Source organism: Mirounga angustirostris, unplaced genomic scaffold (genome assembly GCF_029215605.1).
Source record: "Mirounga angustirostris isolate CCGP_5_RB_7025 unplaced genomic scaffold, mMirAng1.0.hap1 SCAF_3, whole genome shotgun sequence".
NCBI lineage: Eukaryota > Metazoa > Chordata > Mammalia > Carnivora > Phocidae > Mirounga > Mirounga angustirostris.
The window spans coordinates 146,060,504-146,083,488 of NW_026991711.1; positions in this window are offsets into that span (position 1 = coordinate 146,060,504).

Here is a 22,985-nt window from a genome sequence, read left to right on the forward strand (position 1 = left end):
GTTTCCCTGATGATGAGTGATCTTGAGCATCTTTTCATGTGTCAGTTAGCCATCTGGATTTCTTCTTTGGAAAAATGTCTATTCATGTCTCCTGCTCATTTCTTTAAAAAAATTTTTTTTAAAAGATTTATTTATTTATTTGCAGGGGAGAGAGACAATATGTAGGTGGGAGAGGGGCAGAGGGAGAGGGAGAGCGAGAATCCCAAGCAGACACCCTGCTAAGTGTAGAGCCCAACACAGGGCTTGATTTCATGACCCCAAGATCATGACCTGAGCCAAAATCAAGAGTCAGACACTCAAATGAATGAGCTACCCAGGTGTCCCTCTTCTGACCATTTCTTAACTGGATTATTTCTTTTTTGGGTATTGAGTTTGATTTTTTTTTTTTAAGATTTTATTTATTTATTTGACAGAGAGAGACACAGCGAGAGAGGAAACACAAACAGGGAAAGTGGGAGAGGGAGAAGCAGTTTTCCCGCAGAGCAGCGAGCCCGATGCAGGGCTTGATCCCAGGACCCTGGGACCATGACCTGAGCCGAAGGCAGATGCTTAACAACTGAGCCACCCAGGGGCCCCGAGTTTGATAAGTTCTTTGTAGAGTTTGGATACTAACCCTTTATCAGGTATGTCTTTTGCAAATATCTTCTCCTGTTCCATAGGCTGCCTTTTAGTTTTATTGGTTGTTTCCTTTACTGTACAGAAGCTTTTTATCTTGATGAAGTTCCAATAGTTCATTTTTGCTTTTGTTCTCTTGCCTGTGGCGACGTGTCTATTAAGAAGTTGCGACAGCCGAGGTCAAAGAGGTTTCTGCCTGTGTTCTCCTCTAGGGTTTTGATGGTTTTCTGTCTCACATTTAGTTCTTTCATCCATTTTGAGTTTATTTTTGTGTATGGTATAAGAAAGTGGTCCAATTTCATTCTTCTACATGTTGCTGTCCAGTTTTCCCAACACCATTCGTTGAAGAGATTGTCTATTTTTCTGCTGCATATTCTTTTCCTGCTTTGTCGAAGATTAGTTGACCATAGAGTTGTGGGTCCATTTTAGGGTTTTCTGTTCTGTTTCATTGATCTATGTGTCTGTTTTTGTGCCAGTACCATACTCTCTTGATGAGGACAGCTTTGTAATAATTTGAAGTCCAGAACTGTGATGTCTTCAGGTTTGCTTTTCTTGTTCAGGATTGCTTTAGGCTGTTTGGGGTCATTTGTGGTTCCATCCATATTTATGATTCTTTGTTCTAGCTCTGTGAAAAGTGCTGGTGGTATTTTGGTAGGGATTCCGTTGAATGTGTAGATTGCTTTTGGGTAGTACAGACATTTTAACAATGTTGTTCTTCCAGTCCATAAGCATAGAATGCTTTTTTTATTTCTTCGTGTCCTCTTCAATCTCTTTCATAAGTGTTCTCTAGTTTTCATAGTACACATCTTTTTTATTTTTTTTAATTTTTTTTTTTTAAAGATTTTATTTATTTATTTGACAGAGAGAGAGATAGCGAGAGCAGGAACACAAGCAGGGGGAGTGGGAGAGGGAGAAGCAGGCTTCCCGCCGAGCAGAGAGCCCGATGTGGGACTCGATCCCAGGACCCTGGGATCATGACCCGAGCCGAAGGCAGACGCTTAACGACTGAGCCACCCAGGCACCCCATAGTACACATCTTTAACCTCTTTGGTTTATACCTAGGTATCTTATGGTTTTTGGTGCAATTATAAATGGGATTGATTGCTTGATTTCTTTTTCTGGTGTAGAAGCACATTTTAAACAGCCTGCTGGTCATTTCTGTTTGAATATCTGTCTTAGCACCTCATATTCAGTGTCTTCAAAATTCTGTATGAAACTGCACATAATAGGTGCTTACAAATATTCATTGAAAAGCATATAAATGAATGTGTCATCCTCAAACCTTCTCTTGAATTTATTATGCAATTGCTCTTAAAGTCTCAAAATCTTTTTTTATTTTTTTAATCTTTTTTTTATTATTATGTTATGTTAATCACCATACAGTACATCATTAATTTTTGATGTAGTGTTCCATGATTCATTGTTTGCATATAACACCCAGTGCTCCATGCAGAATGTGCCCTCTTTAATACCCATCACCAGGCTAACCCATCCCCCCCCCCTCTAGAACCCTCAGTTTGTTTTTCAGAGTCCATCGTCTCTCATGGTTCATCTCCCCCTCCGATTTCCCCCCTTCATTTTTCCCTTCCTGCTATCTTCTTCTTCTTCTTCTTTTTTTTTTTTTTAACATATAATGTATTATTTGTTTCAGAGGTACAGGTCTGTGATTCAACAGTCTTACACAATTCACAGCGCTCACCATAGCACATACCCTCCCCAATGTCTATCACTCAGCCACCCCATCCCTCCCACTCCCCACCACTCCAGCAACCCTCATTTTGTTTCCTGAGATTAAGAATTCCTCATATCAGTGAGTTCATATGATACATATCTTTCTCTGATTGACTTATTTCGCTCAGCATAATACCCTCCAGTTCCATCCACGTCATTGCAAATGGCAAGATTTCATTCCTTTTGATGGCTACATTATATTCCATTGTATATATATATACCACATCTTCTTTATCCATAAAGTCTCAAAATCTTAATCACCTCCTCCTTTCTCTTCCATTATTAATCAGTTTCATAGGTCTGCCAGCATTCTTATACTGTATCTCATAAGTCTGCTTCATTCACTCAACAAATATTTATTTGAGTGTGTACTGTTTGCCACAAAGAAGAGCAATATGGTTCATGCCACCATGGAACTTGTTTTGTTTGTTTGTTTGTTTTGAGGGAAACCTGCAGTCTCATCTCAGTTCTCTTGGCACTAATCTAGACCTGCATTTCCTCTCATCTGGACTGCTGTAATGTACTAGCTAATCTCTTGGCATCCAGTATCTCTCCACTCCATTTTATTAGATTAATTTTAAAAGCATAACACTTATTACCTGCTTGTATAATACCTTAAACAACTCCCCTTGTCACCAGCTAATGTGGAAATCCTTTAGTTTGCTGTACCGTAGCCTGGCCCAACCAGCTGTGTTCATGAACTTTTCTCTTGTACTGCTTTTTCAGTAAACTAGTCTTCTCACTAGTCCTCCAACATTTTACCACTTCTGTACCACTTACTCTGTTTTTTCCTGGAATGTTCTTTTCTCCTGTGTCTGCTTGTTAAAATCCTACCCATTTTTCAAGGTCAGTTTTGCCACTCTTTTCTTGATTCCTTCAAATAGAAATTTTTTCTCTCTTTTTTGAACACCCATGGGAATTTCTTTGTGCCTCTTGTTGCACACATACCAGTTTTAACCCTATATTGTAGTTTTGGTGTTTATGCCTTACCTGCTTGAAGAAATCCTACACAGAGTACATTGCATCATTATCCACAGCAGCTAGCACAGTATCTTGCATACAAGCGGAATAAATGAAGGATGGACCTGGCTAATTAATTGACCGTGTTGCATGTATGTTACTTAGGGGGACCTATGATCTAATCTAAAGCAATCTAATCATATCTTAACTGTGAGTTTTGATTGAGTCAGTTGAATTTGCATAAATGCCATCAAATTTATTTCATAAAAATTATATTTAAACAAGGCAGAAGTTCTTGGCAAGTGATTAAATTGTGAGCAAGTCACTTAGTTTCTTTGTACACTGAGGTAATATATTAATGCTTTTTCATGCTTACTAAAAATCAACTAAACTAAAATAAATGTTGTAATTTAATGTCAAATCAGAGGGTCAATTGGAATATCTTCTTCTGATGGGGACATACCCTAGATGACATTTAACTATTTGTAAACACACCTCCAAACTTCTAGTACTCATAGTTGTTCAGGCTGAATGTGCCTCCTGGTGGTTTGGTAATTCAAAAGCTTCTCTCAGGTCTGCCCATTCCCCCTTTCTAGTTACACTTAATTTGACAACCTAAAGCAAGGTAGTAGATACTTACTATAAAGGCTTTGACAAAAGGCATCTAAATGGATCATGTTGAGGAATGTTGAATCAGATAATTTCCCGGCTTGTCCAGAACTCATATGATTTTGAGGTGATTTGGCTACTATTGTGTCTAGCTGTGGAAAGATCTGGAACAAGGAAAGTACTGCAGAGGAAACATGAACTGCTAGGCAGGTCTATCCCTGGGAGGGGTGTAGCGTATGCCAGGAGATATATCTATAATTGTAATTGCTTTCCCATCAAACTTGATCGATTCCATCAGTTGGTGGACTCTTCCCTGTGGAAATACACATATGATTTTTATAACAGACACTTATAACAAATGATTCACATTGCCTTTATAAACTGTTTGGCCTAATATAGCTATTCCATCAAGTGAGGGATACCACATTGCTGGATGAGATATATTTCTTATTACATGTTGTAAGTTTAATAACAATTCATTTCATAGAATGATCTCTTGGTTCCCCTAGAAACAATGCTGAAACTAATGCTTACATCTTTGCCAGAATGCTTTCCTGCCCCTTGAGACTGAGTATCTCGTTTCTGTGAATTTGCTTCCACACATTGAGGGAGAGAATGACTGAAGCTAACTCCTCAAACAGACTTCTGCTCAGATGCATGGTATGTGATGCCAAAGCCACATGGTCATCCCATGGGTAAGCACATTTGTATCAAAACAATCACATTGCTCTCATTCTTTATTAATTTATTCATTACCATGTTCCCTTATCAAGGCAACCAAAGGGAGCATTCAAAAAAGAAGCAAATGGATTGAAATCTTGAAGAAGCAGGCCTGTGCACTTATTTCTAAAACACTAAAATGAGTTGGTTAAATGAACAGTTGTTTGAAGAAATACTTTTCATCTGGGGAAATGACTAGAAGGCTTCTGTACTGAGCGAATCCTGGAGAATATGAAAATCTTTGGAGCTAGTGTCTGGGCGTCTACAAGGCAAGGGACTATTCCTGAGCTGTTTGGTTTAGACACTCCCAAGAACCCACTCTGGTAGAGATGCTTCAGGTATTCTAATAGCCAGGAGGTAAGAGCCCATAACACTTCTGAATGCTGTTTCTAGATGTTTCACATTGCTCTCTGGATGGGATTAGGTGCAGATTAATAAAACATTCCAATAACTCTGGAGTTTTAGGTAGCTTTAAAAATTGTTTATGCCTAAAGATATAGATAGATGTAATTCCAGGGAAATAAAGTTCAAAAGATCCAGAATTGGGAGAAAAATCCATATGGGATCATTGATGAAAGATAAGATAATTTTTCAGTTTTTTGGTTGGCTAAGTAAACATTTTAAGGATAAAACTGCTAAATAATTTTGTTTTCAGTGCTTCCTTTTTCTGTAGTAGCTGCAGAGTGCTGTTTTGGAAAAGGGATGAGGAGTGCATTGATCAATTAGTGATGTCTGTCACAGGCAAGGCAAAGAGGACTAGAAATGATTCACAATTAAAAACTTGGTATGGGTCTTTTAAATGTCCTATTACTCTTTATAATGAAGGCAGAAATATGATTCCCAATGGCTCTGTTCTTTAATTTCATGTAATACCCATAGTGAAACTTTGAAAAGCCACCCAAAATCTTTGATCAGCCCATAGCTAATCAGTAAGTTAACAACTAGGATGAAATAATGGAAGTCCTATATTCTTTATCATTTATACAGCCAAATTGGGGGACCCATGAAGAGTTTAGATGCATATTTTTCTTTTCAAAGTAATGATCTATTCCAAGGCAGCATTTAAAAATCTTTCTACAACATAGAAAGTAGTAATGCATTAGGTAATTTCTAATTTTAAACTCCTAATGTCTATAATCATGAATAAATTATATAGAACATGCAGAATACATTTCTCTCTTCATGCCTGTCTCAAACTTGAATTTAAGATAAATATATGTCTCCATCAAGTTGGAGCCATCAAAAGAGACAGTTTAAATGATAGTAAGAAGTTGGAGAGGAGGGGAAAAAAAAATCACTGCATGGATGAACACACTATCTTATAGGATAATTACACTCTCAGTAATTTCAAATGTTTTCAAATTGAATTTCTTATATTCAGAGAAAAAATGTTGAAATATGCATTTATTCAAGTGTTCCATGATCAGGTCCAGAAATTCTGTTAAACAAAATAGCTCCATTATAGAGAAATTTTCAGAGAAAAGTATAATAGGTTTGTTTATTTTTGTCTTACTCATCTTCATTCCTTTTCCCGTTAATGCACCCTGACTTTTCAAAGGGGAATCACTCTACTCATGCTCTCAGTCCATGTGGTCCAGGTCTGGGTACATGACCAAGCCCCAAGTAATCAGAGTCAGAGATATTGTTTCAGAGATCAATGTCTTAATTTGGGCCTGTGAAGAGAAGCCATGGGGCTTCTCTATAACTACTAGGAAAGGGATAATCTCATTCTATTGTGGTTTCTAAGTCTAATTTGCTCATGTCTATCTTATGGGGAGAGAAGGTAACTCAGAGAAAAGAGGAAATGAGATATGGAGACAGGTTCTAATGACATTCTTTGAGTAACTGGCTTGCACAGTTCTTGAGTCATTTCTATCCTTGTACTTCTCATTTCTGTGTCAACAAATTCCTTTTTACTTAAGCCAGCCTGAGTTGGCTTTCTATCACTTACAACCAAAAAAGACCTGATTAATAAGTGTCTGCCTCTCTATCATTCTATAAAAGGTTGTTATAGAACTCAATTGATGAATAATTCAAACTGACAGAGATCTTAGACTTCCAAATATTCTTACTGTGATACTCACATATTTGGAGGATATAAAATATTTCTACACATACATGACATATTGGTATGCTTAAAATAGGACTACCATTTAATATATCCAGATTGACTTTATATATCAAAAGATTATGGTATTTATAATGATTTTTAGTTATGGCTAGAATGATCACAAGACAGTAGCTGAAAAACCAATTGTGATAGAGATTGGATTTTGGCACCATTATGCTGTTATAGCTAGAGACTCTGTAGTGTCCAAAATCTTCCTTACTGATCATCTAACCTCCCCTCAAGTTTTTAAGAAGTAGGAACTATGCATAACAAAACTGGCAAGTTTATTGTTATCTATATCAAGAACTCTTAAATCTGCACTTGAAGGGCCCTTGGGTACACTCAGTTGGAGCACATGGCTAGAGGCACTCCCTCCATAAATCTAATTTGGTACACTAAAGCATCTCTGCGAAGGAAAAGGAAAAAAAGGTCTGGATATTCAGAGATGGCCCTTACCTAACTGATGGCATGGTTGGAGCTGTAGAGGAGGAGAGGTAAGAAGTTGAAGTTTGGCACAGAAAATAGAAGAGTGTTGACTAGAAGATCCAATTACATCAGCTACCAGCAAATCATGATGCAATGAATGTCTGGGCTCTGACTTACCAGATTATGGCTCCACCGTCCTTGGAAGGGGCTGCATTTGGCAAGAAAGTGGGCAGAAGTTGGTCTGGGGTAAGAATGGGGAGGGGATGTTTCCCTTTCCAGTATGATATAGAACCAAAAGTAGTTTGTACACTGGATGAAAGAAATTAATTATTTGAAGAATCTGTTGTTTATGGATCTTTACTAGAGTTTGGTTTCTGGCTTTGCTCCAAGAGTTATCCATTACTGATAACCACTCACGGTGCTGGACTCCATGCTGCTACTCTTTTCCAGGGAGGTGTCCCTGTTTCTCTTAAACATTAGTTACTGTCTATGCTTGTGACTATAACACATCCTGTCATCACTCAGCAGCTACTTGAAAGTCATTTTACCATTTAGTTTTCAAATGCCACCAATATAGCAGAGTTGCAGCTAACTCATCAGAGTTGTATCACTAGAAAGCTCTGGGATACCATGGGTGTTTCATCGTGGTTTGTAATTTAGCCTACTTATATGGATTCCTTAAATCTGGATTGATGTCTTTGTTCAGTGGAAAATTCTTGGTCATTACCTTTTCAAATATTTCTCCTTCCCCGCTGTTTCTGTCCTTTTTTTCTAGACTTTAACTGCACATGGTTTGAGATTTTTTTTTTTAATCTTTCACATGTCTCTAACAATATTTTCTAGATTTTTCATTTGTTTTTCTCTCTCTGTTTCTGTTCATAAATTGGTCAGTCTTCCAGTTCACCAATCATGTTTTCTACTGTTTTCAAACCTGTTGTTAACCTATCTATTGAGTTCTTAATGATATCAGATGTGTTTTTTTTAATTCCAGAATTTCTATATGATTATTTTACAGATTTCAGTTTTTTGTGAAAATCTCCATTTTAATATAGAGTCTTCATCTTTTCCTCATTCCATGAGCCTATTAACCATAGTTCCTTTAAAGCTCTTGTCTGCTAAACCAATATCTGGATCACTTGTGTGTCTATTTTTATTGCCTGTTTTCCCCTTGGTTGTTATTCTTATGGTGCTATCTCTTGCCATGCCTACTGATTTTGATTTAATGTTAAATGTTGTTTATAAAAACTATGACTTATCCAGATGATGCTGTCTCTTACCAGAGAGTGTTCACTTTTTTTTTTTCTGCTGGGCAGACAGAGTAGAAGTTGACCACATTGATCCAGTTGGCAACTGAGCTGTGCTAAGGCTGAATTGCAGTTATTTATTATATAGTTTTTAAGGCAGTAGTCTACCTTTTATTTGATCTTGTTCTGAGGGTATAGTTCTACAAGGCTTTGAACTAAGGGCCTGGTATATTCTCTGGTAACCTTTCCCTTGGTAGGTCCTTAACTCTAATCTGTAGTGTTCAAAGCTTTGAAAGAATCTGGAAAACATTCTTCTTTTCAGAGGTTTCCTGCAGCCCTATGTGCCTTCAAAATTTGGCAAATGTCTTGAGGGGATATGGTTGTTTTGAGACATCTTAAGTCTCCAGTTTTGTCACCCTAACTCCATGGCACTCTGCCTGAAGCCAAGCCCAGATTCTCAGCCTTTTGCCTGAGGCCAGAGTTAGCAAGTGCCCCCAGGAAAAAAGCTACTTCAGATCATAGCTCACCTTTCTGAGGTTTTCTCTTTAGAATTTTTATTTCCATAGTTTGAACTGCTTCCTCAGATCTCTGATGATTATAAACATTGTTTTATCTGGCTTTTCTACTTTTTTGTGTGTGTGTCAACTTTAGTTTTCTACAAACAACTTTAGCCTACCCAAATTGGAAGCTTTCTTGTTTAAGTTTTTAACAGTCTTTCAAAACAGCATTATATTTTTATTTAAGTGCAGTAAATGCATTCAAATAAATAAATCACATGCAAACCAGTTTTGTTCTTCATAAGCAAAGTAAACATTTTACAAGTTATTTATAATTATGACTTGGCTTTGATGGCCAGACTGGGGAAAACTGCACTCCAGAGAGCAGATGAAACAACCATTAGAAAAGCCTTCATAAAATTTACAAAAAATGTCCCAATGCAGGGAGCACAGGTAGGAGGACATCTCAGCATTTTGGTAGGGAAAAGTATTCGGGGTTAGCTGGAGACATTTGGTAGCAATCAAGGCAGGCTGTTGTGGCAATAAATGGCAGGGTGGGAGGGGGAAGGGCAGTCCAAATTATAAGGATTATAACTTCTAGGATGCTTGAAAGGGAGAGCAGGAACATAAGCCTTGGGAAAGAGGAGTACTGGAAAGTAAGAGAGGGATCATTCTTTGAATAAACGCAGAGTTGTTGCCTGAGAAAAAAGGCAGAATTGCACAGTTGATTCAGCCATAGAAAGGCTGACTTGAACCAGTGATTTCCTGAAGCTCAGGCTCCTTCTATTTCTGCTAAGTGCCTGATGGGCTTCGGTCTAGGTCAGGCCTGAAATTCTCTGTCTAGAATCTCTTCTCTTTTCCATTTCTGTCCAGCTAACAAAATTATATGTCATGTTTTTCCTCTTCTTTGGAAGCTTTATTGACCCACTTCTTATCAACTTTCCCTGATTGAATTGACTACTCCTTCTTCGTTTCACCATTGAATATACTTTTGTATAAATTCCTTCTCACTTTTTTTCTTATTCTTTATACAGGTCCTGGTGATTTATTAATACACAAAGAGTAATAAAAAGTAAAGAGTTAGTTGAATTATCTTAATGACAAGAGACATAAAGCTATGATAGCCTGATGGATTAATCTTCATACCTGAGATAGACTTGCGAATGAGGCAGTTTTTATCATCCAGGAAGAACTGGGGAGAGAGAAGAAAAGGATACCCAGAAGTAGAGAAGTTTTGGTTTAATGCTGGCCACCTGAAATCACCCATCATTGGGTTTGATCCCTGAGATGCAAAATCAAGTGCTTCAAAATCAGCCACTATTCTGGCAAATCATTCTTCTTCTATTTCTTTTTAAAAACTATTTATTAGCCCCATTTGAGATTTTCAGTGTTAAACATGATGAAATGCAGCTGGGTGCAGTTGAAAGCACTGAGCGTATTTAGACTAGAGAAGACTTCCATAGACCTAAGAGTTGCCTTGAAATACCATGGCCTCTCTCCTTTGGCAGTAGATTTGACAAGAGGCTTGATTAGGACTACTTGGAAGAATTTAAAGAACAAGAGATTTTATCTCATGATAAATGTAGCAGATGAATTATAAAAAATTAATTATGCAGAACCGCCTATAGAGATACTGAGTCTTCATGCTTAAACAAATGAAAGTATTTTTTCCCTTTTTTTCTCCCAAAGTAGTCAGAACTTTCTTTGAAATCCAGATTTTTCTTACTCTCTGGGAAAAATTAATAAGTCAAAGCTCTGGGACGCAAACAGGGTCAATTATCCAGGAGATCCAGACTGTGCTTAAAGTGTTGACTTAGAGAGACTGTTGGGTCTTGGAAAAAAGAGGGGCTGGTATATTTTCAGCTGAACTTGGTTTCTGGAGCCCTTGTGAATGCATCAGTTCTGAAATTGTAAGACCTCAGGGCTTGTGGCTGGTGAGAGGCAGTGAAGGACTTGGTGCTAAGTGTTTGGGTCTCAGGCAGAATCAGCCACGGGCAGTTGCATTGCCAACCCACAATGAATCATGTGACTGGATCTTCTTCACATAGAGCCATGGCCCTAGCAGAGGATAGAGAAGGAACAGCAGCATGGCTGAGAGATCATGTTTTATTTTTACTTCAAAATAAATATGTGTGTGTGTGTGTGTGTCTGTGTGTGTTTTCCCATCGCATGACTGATAAGGACTTTTCTGCCAATGTTAGTGAATTCGTTTTAATTTGATTTTCCTGACTTCAGAAATATGACATTATTTGTGCCCCCAATATTCAGAAACAGTTCATACCTATCTCAAATGGAATTTTAAAACAATTTTAGCAGTCCAAAAATTGAATTGGATACCTGGGATATTACTAAATTTCCTGTTGTTGAATCTAGTTAAAGAAAGTAGCTTTCAGGGACATTTTAAAGATAGAATCCTACATTGGTTGGGAGGTTAAAACATTTTCTTATTTGTATTTGTATTTCTCGTGTCTAGGAAAGTTCCAGGCACATAACAAGCATGGTGTAAATATATGTTGAAAAAAGGATGAATGGATAGATCCATTAAAGTGGCCCCCAGTATGGATATTAGATGAATATATGGATGGACTAAGGGGTTATTAGAATATAAAATAGAATATAATTTATATGGATACTCTATCAAGCACATTATGTATTTCTAGGGAAGATTTAAAGAAATTAGTGCTTAAACCTATTCATTTCACTTGCAATAATAGTTCTTATTGATGTTACAAAACTTAATCTAATTGTAAGTGCACCCTAATCTAATCATGAGTGCACCCTCAGATAGGAGCCTGCTTATCTGGAACTCAGTTGGAACATGGTGCTCCTCTAATTTTGCCCCTCATTTAGCACTAATTTGTTGACTACTTGCCTTTTTTGTTCATTTCCCACCACACCACTGTCATCTGGATCAAGTGATTCTGTTTCTCACTCAGTTATATGTGGGCTTTTTCTCCCCAAGGATGACCACCATGCTAGATAGAACATAAGGTAGAAACATTTTCTCATTTTGTTTTTTTGTGTGCCCTTTAAAAACGGAAACAAAAGCCCAACTATACTAAAAAGATGAACATTTTTCAATCATTGTTCCATCAGAGATAATATTCATGGATGGTTGATCATGCCATCGGTTCCTTGTCTGCCTACATATTCTAACTGTTCTGTCTACTGACAGAAATGTTCGTCTTTCTCTACACTCTTTGCAGCATAATTGCTTTAAGGAGTATTTTATTTAGATTGAGCAAAGCATAGTATAAAAAACACTGGTCTGGAAATTCTGACTGGAGTTATGTAACTTGTCCTTCAATTTTTGTCAGATAGATCGTTCTATCTTAAACATTTGGTCTTAAACATTCTGTGATGTCACCATACATTTGACACATTGTGTTTCCAATTTTAGACAAACAATTTTAAAACAAACTTGGGCATAATATATTTTGAACTAGAAAATAGCTTTTCAACACCTAAGGGATTTTTTTTACTGTATATATTTAGATGTTGAAAATCTGGTTCAAATTTGTATATATTAGACACTGTACATTGCACCATTACAACATTATTTCTTTTTTTCTAAATTTCATTATGTTTCCTGTTTTGAGTGAATAGCTCTATTTTAGAAAATATTTCGTTTTAACATAAATGTGTTTTAATGTGTGTCACCCTTTGAATTTCTGTGAATAATACCAGAAAATGGCATTTGCTCCTGTAATTATTCTTTTTTTTTACAATTAGAGTCTGGGCTGGTAAATATAAGTTGGGTATAGTCATATATACTAATGCTTATAGCCATGGGGAAATTTTTTGCAAAACACTTTAGAAAAATTCATCTTCTTACCTTACTCTGAAATTACTCCAGCAATGTTCTTGAAATTTTGTCATCCAAGTTTGATTGAACATATTCAGTGAAAAAAGTTTGTGTTTTAAGACTCCATTTTCATTTATTTAATTTATTTTTTATTTTTATTTTTAAAGATTTTATTTATTTATTTGAGAGAATGAGAGAGAGAGAGAGCACATGAGAGGGGGGATGGTCAGAGGGAGAAGCAGACTCCCTGCTGAGCAGGGAGCCCGATGCGGGACTCCATCCTGGGACTCCAGGATCATGACCTGAGCTGAAGGCAGTCGCTTAACCAACTGAGCCACCCAGGTGCCCTCCATTTTCATTTTAGAATGCTCTAATTGTGAGAAAATCTTTCTTTCCCTTATATTGAGTTGAAAACTGACCCTCTTAAACTTCAATACTTTGTTTTTAATTCTAAAATTTGGAGCTTTACAGAATAAATTTAATCTCAACTTCTGTATGACAGTCCTTCAACAATTATAAGGTGTTCAGTGCTTCCTCTTCCTTTCTTTTTCAAGACTAAATATATCCGGTTTCTAACCATTTTTGTCGTCCTCTGGAGGCACTTCAGTTTGTCCACATCTTTTTTTAAATTTAATTTTTTAATTTTTTTAAAGATTTGTTTATTTGTTTTAGAGAGAGAGTGCGAGCATGAGCTGGGGGAGGGGCAAGGGAGAGGGAGAGAGAAAATCTCCAGCAGGCTCTCTGTTGAGTGCAGAGCCAGACCTGGGGCTCCATCTCACAACCCTGAGATTAAGACCTGAGCTGAAATCAAGAGTTGGATGCTTAACTGACTGAGCCACCCAGGCACCTCTGCATGTTTGGATATAATAAGAAATTGCTAAACTTTTCCAGAATGGCTGTATCATTTTACATTCCCATCAAAAACATATGAGTAATCCAGACTCTCTGCATCCTAACCTAATACTTGATGTTACCACTATTTTTCATTTTATTATTTTATTTTATTTATTTTTAAAGATTTTATTTATTTATTTGAGAGAGAGAGACAGAGATAGCAACAAGAGAGCATAAATGGGGAGGAGAGGGAGAAGCAGGCTCCCGGCTGAGCAGGGAGCCCAGGACCCTGGGATCATGACCTGAGCCAAAGGCAGACGCTTAACTGACTGAGCCACCTAGGCGTCCTCATCATTTTATTATTTTAATAGGTAGATATATTTCTTTGTGGTTTTAATTTGTATTTCAAAAATGGCTAATGATGTTGAACAGCTCTTCCTTTTCTAATATGCCATCTGTATATCTAAATAAAAAAACTATAAAACTTCTAGAAGGAAACAGGAGAAAATCTTCAGAATCTTGGGGTGGACAAGGAGTTCTTATACTTGACTTCAAAAGCATGACCTGTAAAAGGAAAGATTGATGAATTAAACCTCATGAAAACTAAAAACTCTTGGGCGCCTGGGTGGCTCAGTTGGTTAAGCGACTGCCTTCGGCTCAGGTCATGATCCTGGAGTCCCGGGATCGAGTCCCGCATCGGGCTCCCTGCTTGGCAGGGAGTCTGCTTCTCCCTCTGACCCTCCTCCCTCTCATGCTCTCTGTCTCTCATTCTCTCTGTCTCAAATAAATAAATAAAATCTTAAAAAAAACCAAAAAAACCCTAAAAACTCTTATAATGCTAAAGATGCTGGTAAGAGGTTATTAAGATACTTCCTCTTAAACTTGTGTTGGCATCATCATCACAAGACTACTGTGCTCTCCCTTTATAGCCACACTTGCCTCCTTCCCCATCACTAACCCTGGGATAATCTATTATCCCATCTAATCCAATACAATCTAATGTAATCTAATATCCATCTCTACAATTTTGTTATTTTACAACTGTTATAAAAGTATCCATTATCTTTTAAAAACTGACAAAAAATTAAGAACTGTCTCTTAATCATGACACTGTGTAGGCAGTTCTTATAAATATTTGATTTACATGACCTTGTATGAATAGCCTGAATCCCTGGTTTCTCAGGAGGCAATGTTGTTCTCAGGTTCAGAGTTCTAGGAAAAGGCTCTTTTAGGCCATTCCCAAATCTGAGCTGACTCTCTTTCTAGACTAAGCCTTTGGTTTTCAATACTTAAAAAACAAAACAAAACAAAGAAAACAAGCAAAAACCAATAAGGCAGAAATTTCAGGACCTCAAAAACAAAGAGATTTATCAATCTTTGCTTGTGAAATCTTTTAAAATTTCATGTCTGACCCACTCTGACTTCCTAGCCTTTTGGGATGCCGACAGAGCTTTATTTACCAGAGCTAAGTGGTGTCTGCTCCAGCAGTGTTCGGGGCCTTCTGTAACCTTGTCTGGGAGCAGATGGCATTCATGGGTTGATGTCAGATTAGAACTTTTCAAATTAGGAAGATAAGCAGCAATGAACAGAAAGCTGGCAAAATTTTGGACAAAGATTTCTCTTATGAACTTTGTAATCATTGAATATTGATGTTTCTGCTGAGTAAGACAGCCTTAACGTTCCCCTGAGTTTCGCTAAACTTCAGACAGGTTTCTTCCGGACTATGTCTCTGACCTCCCATTTCTTAGAGCATTTACTTGAGAAAACCTGCAATTGTAAATTCTTTCTCTGTCTTTTTCCTTTGAGATGTAAATCTTCTACAGCCTAGGAATGTCTGTCTTAAGGAACTGGGAGCCATCCCTTTGAAATGGAGTATTCAAGGAAGATAGTGCCTATTCTCCCAGTCTCTACAGAAGGGTAGGAGCCTAACTTTGATAAACACCAATTAGCAAACATGGATCGACATAATCAGATTGACCCACCCTCCTCCTTAGGTTCCTCTGGTGTTTTTCTATTTGCTTACCACAGTGCCTCCAAACTCTCCCACCTTTTGTTTCAGCACAGTTGAATTCAGTCACTCTCCTCTATTGTAGTAGTCTGAATAAAATCTTGCCTGTTTAATTCCATTTGTACATTTTTTTTGACCTTGCAATCAAATATTTCTTTCTGAGAACGCTTCACAATCTTCTGGCAGGATTAACTTGAGTTTAAGAGTTAAACAGCCATAATTTGTTATTTCTATATTTTTTTTCTGGCAAAGAAGAACATTTTAAATGTATGGTGATGTCAGAGGGCTTCAGGCTTATAAAGGGGGGTTTGACCAAAGGACTCCCAGAACGTAAATCCAGGAAGAAGAGATGCAGACAACTGTTTTCTCATATGCAGATAAAGTTTATACATTCACTGGTAGCAGGGACTCTTGATGCTTTTCACCTCTGAATGGGGCTGACATGGGTTCTTGGCATGCCCTATTAGAACCAGGCTTGATTTTCCTGTTGAAATACTTTATGATTAGAGGTGGTTTTGGTCTTAGATTAAGTTAAAATGGGACTAAGACAGGATTTGATATATATATATATATATATATATATATATATATATATATATATATACACACACATAGCACACTTGGGGACTCAGATCTACTAGAGGCTTCTTTTGAGGACTGAGGGCCACTGTGAGGGAATGTATATTGAGGGAGAGAATAGTCCTACTTGTTAAATTTGCCTTCTTCTCTTTGATGGGGTCTCCTTCATTCATCTGATCACTTCTCATTATGTTCTGCACTCATGCTCTAGTTCAAGCTACCATCATCTCTATTTGGACTATGGAAATGGCCTCCTAACTAATCTCCATGCTTCCTCTCTTGTGCCCTAGCATTGTTTCCCCCTCTTGACATCTGCAGTGATCTTTTGGAAATGTCCTTTAAAAATGTCAATCTTCCATTCACAGTTCTCTGATTATTTCTCAACATGTTCCAAATAAAATCCAAAGTAATCCCCAAAGTAATCTTGCAAGGCCTTACTGACCAGGCCCTTCTTGGACATCATTTCCTACTCTTGGCCTCTTTCTTGTGCCTCTTTAGCTGCTGGACCTTCTTGCATTTCCTTGAGACTTCTAAACTCAGTCCAGTTAAGAGCCTTTGCACTGCTGTTCCCTCTGATTGGAATGCTTCTCCCCAGGTATTCATTTTGCTTACACCTACACTTTAAGTCTCTGCTCATATGTCACCTTCTCAGAAAGACTGTCTCTTAAAGTGCACCCCATTATTTTCTCCCCCCTTTTTTTTAATATTTCATAGCACTTTTCCATATCTCAAGTTATAAAGTACTTATGTGTTTATTATCTCTTTTCCCCAGTATTCTATAAACATGTCTTGTCATTGTATCTGAAGTACCTAGAATGGTGCATGGCATTTAGCAGCAGGCAATGCAGTCATATTCATGTGTTGAACAAATGGGTGATTTTAGACTTACAAGCTGATAAATTACATAAATAGAGACTAACTGTGCACATCAGTATGTCTGATACTGTACCTCAGGTAGATTACAACATTGATTGCAGTGGTTTATGTGTAATAGACAGAAGTACTAAATTTGATACATAACATTTTATGGAAAAATACATTTGAATTCCAAATAAGTGGCTTACATATGGCTTTTTGGAACACAATATATTTAAGTTGGCCATAGCTTGGCCTTCCATAAATATAGCCCAAGATTTCAGTAGTGCATTTCATAATAGTAAATGTTGTTACTAATGTTATGCTGTTTCTAGAGAAATGTTATCTTTTTTGGTAATCATGGAACTCAATAGGTGAGCAAGGTAGGAGGTTCTTGACATCAGTATTAGTCAAAGTTTTCAGGTAATTTGTTCATTTGGAGTAGGACCCTAGCCATCCTTTAAGAATATGAGGGGGAGGCGTGAATTTTTCTGCCTCCTTAGAAAAATAATTGGCAAGAGGTAGGATGAGTGTCAGACATAGGAAATAAACAGTGTTCCATTTTCACCTGAGAAAGCATGCTCAGTCGGAACAGAAGTGGAAAGCCCCATGATGATAACGGAATTGGGTGAAAGCTACAACGTGGTGGGTTTGCAGAGGCCCAGGATTTACCTAGGCATTTTTGATGTTAAAAGTATGGCAACTATAATAATGAATCCCATCTCCATGTAACCCTAATATGTAGTCTTGCCCTGGTCAGCAAGAGTGCAGGATTTGCAGAAGGTGTATGGAGGAAGGAACTGAGCTCTGACTGCGAGTACACCGCTTCTGTACGTGCATTGTACGTTGCCCTGTACGTGCATTGTACGTGTGCTATACGTGCATTGTGTGTGCACTGTATGTGCATTACCACTTCCGGCAACCCTTTGAAGTGGGTGCTGCTATTATCTCCATTTCATAGATGAGGTGGCTGAGGCTTACAATGGATATGCAGCACAGTAAGAATACCGTGCTGGAATACTAATCTTGGGCTGTCTGATTCAGAAGTCAATCCTGTTTTCTGTGACATTCTGTGATTATAGCTGCATATGACTGGGGAATAAGCAATCGATGGCATGGACTCTGAGGGCAGCATTTCAGAAAGTTGTCAATATTCTTGTATTTTTCTCGAAAGCTTTTAAAGTCATCGTTAGGGATTTAAGGCAAGATTGGAAGGAATTACAAGACAAGAATAAAGTACACATTCATTCTTAGGTCTTACAGTTCCTATGTAACATTTTTTTTTTTTGGTCAGCATTTATTCCTTTACAAGAGCATACACACTAAAAAGAACAATCGAAATTACCAGTTCCTATGACTATCCATATACGTGAATTCACAGCCAGTCACAGAGCATCATCTCTGCTCTGTTGGAGTTTGAAAGTTCTTATCAGTTTGAAATTTTTTTAATTTGTTTTGTTAAATAATGGATACCTCTTGTGATGAATCCAACACAGAAAAATGGGAGCAAGAAAATGGGTAAATGAGTGTTACATGTAAATACTATAATAATTAAAAAGTTATCTGCAATCCTCAAACCACAAACTAATTTGGAGCAACTGTTTCTGAGGCCAGAGGTCTATGGGTCCTTATGGAAATGCAAGTGAGGAAAATCTGCTTTGGGGCATAAAAGCATATGGGGAATAGCTTCTCCTGCATTCTTATTTCCATAAGAAACCTGATTTGAGGCTTTTGGTTTCAGGTATGGAGGCCTGAGACTCTGAACTTTGCCCTGCTCCTAGAGTCTTGCATTATTTGCTTTGTTCAAGTCATTTAAGTTTAAAAATAATCTGTTTATAGAGACATTTGCCTTTCTGCCTGCAGTAAGACTTTTTATGTGGGTGTATTTTGTGATTTGCTCACACTCAGACTTCTAGTCCCTTACAGCAATAGCCTTACTCAGGAACTCCCACATAAGCTTTCTGTGAAGCTACTCAAGAGCATCCTGCTGACGAAAAATGGGGTAGAAATGTCCACAGTGGTCAGAAGTGTCCAGAAAAGCATAGGTCCTTAAATAAGTATTTGATTAATTGATAAGCAGCAACAAATCTCTTAGGTCCCTTTGTAGTTCTACCCAATTGATGCCCATTTGTTAAAGAGAGCTGCCATCTAATGAAGGTACACACACAAATATATGGTTGTCATTAAATAAAAATAATTTCTAGGTACCTTTTGATAAGGGTTGCAGATCTTGAAAGTGTTTAGTTTTGTATTTATAATTGGCATGTGTTTTTAAATTATTACACAAGAAAATTTCTGTGAATTCTGACTTGCAAATGATTTAATACAACCATACAACAACTATATCATTTACAATGAGTGCTACAAATAGAGCAGTGACAGGTCAGTGAGGTTGCCTGGGAGCTCTGTAGTCAGGTAGTCAGCTTGGTTGTTAAGTCTTTAGATGGGCTGAAATAGCCAGCACTGACCTGTGCTTGTAAACCTTTTAGCTGGCCTGGGCTAAATAAGAAATAGGCAAAGATGATGATGATGTTTCCATTTTGCTGTCCCATCCCTCCCTACTGCTTTCTTCCCTTATCAAAACTTTCTTTCCAGGAAAAAATATGCAATGGAAAAAAGACAGTCTCTTCAATAAATGGTGCTGGGAAAATTGGACAGCCACATGCGGAAGAATGAAACTCGACCATTCTCTAACACCATTCACAAAGATAAACTCAAAGTGGATGAAAGACCTCAATGTGAGGCAGGAATCCATCAAAATCCTAGAGGAGAACATAGGCAGTAACCTCTTCGACATTGGCCACAGCAGCTTCTTTCAAAATACATCTCCAAAGGCTAGTGAAGCAAAAGCAAAAATGAACTTTTGGGACCTCATCAAGATAAAAAGCTTCTGCACAACAAAGGAAACAGTCAACAAAACAAAGAGGCAACCCACAGAATGGGAGAAGATATTTGCAAGTGACACTACAGGTAAAGGGCTGGTATTGAAGATCTATAAAGAACTTCTCAAACTCAACACCCAAAAAACAATCGAGTCAAAAAATGGGCAGAAGACATGAACAGACACTTCTCCAAAGGATAAACAAATGGCTAACAGACACATGAAAAAATGTTCATCATCATTAGCCATCAGGGAAATTCAAATCCAAACCACACTGAGATACCACCTTATCCTAGTTAGAATGGCAAAAATTGACAAGGCAAGAAACAACAAATGTTGGAGAGGTTGTGGAGAGACAGGAACCCTCTTATACTGTTGGTGGGAAAGCAATTTGGTACAGCCACTTTGGAAAACAGTGTGGAGGTTCCTCAAAAATTTAAAAATAGAGCTACCCTTTGACCCAGCAATTGCACTACTGGGTACTTACCGCAAAGACACAGATGTAGTGAAAAGAAGGGCCATATGCACCCCGATGTTCATAGCAGCAATGTCCGCAGTAGCCAATCTGTGGAAAGAGCTGAGCTGCCCTTCAACAGACGAATGGATTAAGAAGATGTGGTCCATATATACAATGGAATATTACTCAGCCATCAGAAAGGTTGAATACCCAACTTTTACAATCAACATGGATGGGACTGGAGGAGATTATGCTAAGTGAAATAAGTCAAGCAGAGAAAGTCAATTATCATATGGTTTCACTTATTTGTGGAACATAAGGAATAGCATGGTGGACAATAGGAGAAGGAAGGGAAAAATGAAGGGGGGCAGGAATCGGAGGGAGAGATGAACCATGAGAGACTATGGACTCTGAGAAATAAACTGAGTGTTTTAGAGGAGGGATGGGTTAGCCTGGTGATGGGTATTATGTACATGCATGGAGCACTGAAAACAATGAATCATGGATCACTACATCAAAAACTAATGACGTATTGTATGGTGACTAACATAACATAATAAAATAAAATAAAAAAAAAAAACTTGCTTTCATGATACTAAGAGAACTGGAAATTTAAGTGATCATCCTAAGAGTCTTAGTGATGAAAGTGATATGCAATGAAGAAGGAGCTCTAATGGTGAGAGTCTGTACTCTCAGGAGGGAGGAAGATCTTTTTCCTCCCCTTCTTCAGTGTGCAGTTCTGTATTCCTAAAATCAACTCAGTCATTTGATGATTTGTAAGCCATTAATGTGCCTCAAATCATCAAAATATTTTCTCCGTTGTTTTTTTCTTTCTTTTTTCTTTCTTCTTTTTTTAAGAAACCATAATTGCTAGCCTTTACATTGATTAACAAGCATTTCCCACCTGTCTGGTTGACAGTCTTGATTTTTAAGGGTTAGGTCCTGTAGAAATACAATTTGGGTTTATAATTACAAAGAAGGAGAGATGAAACGAAGCAGGATTGATTGCTTTTCCATCAGGCTTGCCTTAAATTATATATATTTAAATTGTGTTTGTAATACTCTCATCAAATATTTAATATGTATTTTCAAATGTGAAATGTACTGTGATCTTCATGCTATGGATACTTACGAAAAGAAAGCAAATGCTTATCAAAATGGTGAAAAATATGTAATAGGCAATGTGCATTTATTCCACAAACCCAATTCTAGAGAAAAACATTCTTTGGCAAGCAGTCAAACAACTTTAATATAAAATTTAATGCAATAGGGGTGACATATTTTAGTACAAATTAATTAGATTAGTGAAGTGAAATGGCCTGAGTCAGAACAAATAAAATGAGCTGCATAACATGAGGCACTTTGCAGTAATTCTTAGGCTATCAATTCTGTTACTTTGCAATTTGAATTCTATTTAGATCATCAAAAATTATATAAAACCAATTCCTGTTTCTTCTGGTTGATTACATAAAAATACAACAATGAATTCCATTTATCTGGAAAATGAACAGAACATCACTTTCTTCAATAAAAAGTTTCCAATTTGTAAAATACCTTTAATTGTTTCTTTAATTTTCTTTGCTTGTTTTTGTACTGTGGGCCTTCTGAAAAAGTTCCACTTATTTTAGGCTAACTAATTTTATTTTACTTTGTTAATTTATTTACACCTCAACTTATTCTGCAAGTAATCTAGTGGTTTATTATAACAATTAAAAAGGAAAAAGAAGAAGTTGGTATATGTGAATGTAATAACCATGACCAGAAAAATGTAGAAAGACAGGTTGGAAAATGTGACCTTTTATTTATTTATTTTTTGAAGGCAACCTTTGGAACGAGAGATCTTTTCAAATGACATGTGTGATAAAGGGTTACTATCCAAAATATATAAAGAACTTATAAAACTCAACACCCAAAAACCAAATAATCGAAATTAAAAATGGGAAGAAGACATGAATAGACATTTTTGCAAAGAACAGATGGCTGACACATGAAAAGATGCTAAACATCACTCATCATCAGGGAACTACAAATCAAAACTACAATGAGATATCACCTCACACCTGTCAGAATGGCTAAAATTAACAACATAGGAAACAACAGATGTTGGTGAGGATGCAGAGAAAGGGGAACTCTTTTACATTGTTGGTGGGAATGCAAACTTTTGCAGCCACTCTGGGAAACAGTATGAAAGTTCCTCAGAAGGTTAAAAATAGAACTACCCTGCAATCCAGCAATTACACTGCTAGGTATTTACCCAAGGATACAAAAATACTGATTTGAAGGGATATACACACCCTAATGTTTATAGCAGCATTATCAACAATAGCCAAATTATGGAAAGGGCCCAAATGTCTGTCAACTGATGAGTGGATAAAGAAGAGGTGGCATATATAAACAATGGCACATTACTCAGCCATAAAAAAGAATGAAGTCTTGCCATTAGCAATGACATGGATGGAGCTAGAGAGTATTATGCTAAGTGAAATAAGTCAGTCAGTGAAAGACAAATGCCATATGGATTCACTCATATGTGGAATTTAAGAAACAAAACATGAACACAGAGGGCAGAAAAAAAGAGAGAGGCAAACCATAGGACAAACTCTTAACTACATAGAACAAACGGAGGGTTCCTGGAGGGGAGATGGGTGGGGGGA